Here is an 876-nt window from a genome sequence, read left to right on the forward strand (position 1 = left end):
ACACGACTATGGGACGGCGTGGTAAATATTTGAATCAAATTAAATATTTAATTTTGGTTAATGTGTATGAACTTATATTTGTTTGGTTAATTTATTTCAGGATCGTGGAGAGTTAAGGGTTTTTAGCAATGGAAAAAAATTAAAAGAAGTTGTCATTGAAAATGACGAGGTTAAGGAACTAGTTAAAAGTTCCGGTTTATATCCATTGCTAAAATGCAACTACGAGATGATCGACAAAGGTCTAATTTCTGCCTTTGTCGAGAGATGGTATCGCGACACCAACATCTTTCATCTTCCAATTGGGGAGATGACCATTACTTTGGACGATGTCTCTTCGCTGCTGCATATACCCATCACCGGTGCATTTTTTAGTGTTAATATATTTAATAAGGATGAAGCTGCAGAATTATTGGGTGAGCTAGTTGGGGTTAGTCTGGCTGATGCAATGTTGAGTTTAACATGACGTGGACAACCACTGTTCGGTATAGTTGGTTGCTTGACGTATACCATCAGCGATGTGCTGATCAGCATTGGCAGATGGCTGCGAGGGCATTTCTTTTATTTTTGGTGGGTTGCACCTTGTTCAGCGACAAGAGTGCCTTCGCAGTGAGTGTTGCCTACCTTGAATGCTTCAGAGACCTCAACTCATGCGGGGGGATATGCATGGGGTGCTGTTGCGCTTGCTTACCTGTACGACAATCTTCGAGAAGCGAGCATGCATCAGACTAGAACGGTATCCAGGTATCTGACACTATTACAGGTATTTGCGCTTGATTTCCTAGTTTGATTTATTTCCTGATTTTGTGGTTTATTGCTTTACTGATTTATGAATATGTTATTATATATGTGCAGGCATGGGTGTAAGAGCATTTTCCA

Source organism: Cicer arietinum, chromosome 3 (assembly GCF_000331145.2).
Source record: "Cicer arietinum cultivar CDC Frontier isolate Library 1 chromosome 3, Cicar.CDCFrontier_v2.0, whole genome shotgun sequence".
In the NCBI taxonomy this organism is placed as follows: Eukaryota; Viridiplantae; Streptophyta; class Magnoliopsida; order Fabales; family Fabaceae; genus Cicer; species Cicer arietinum.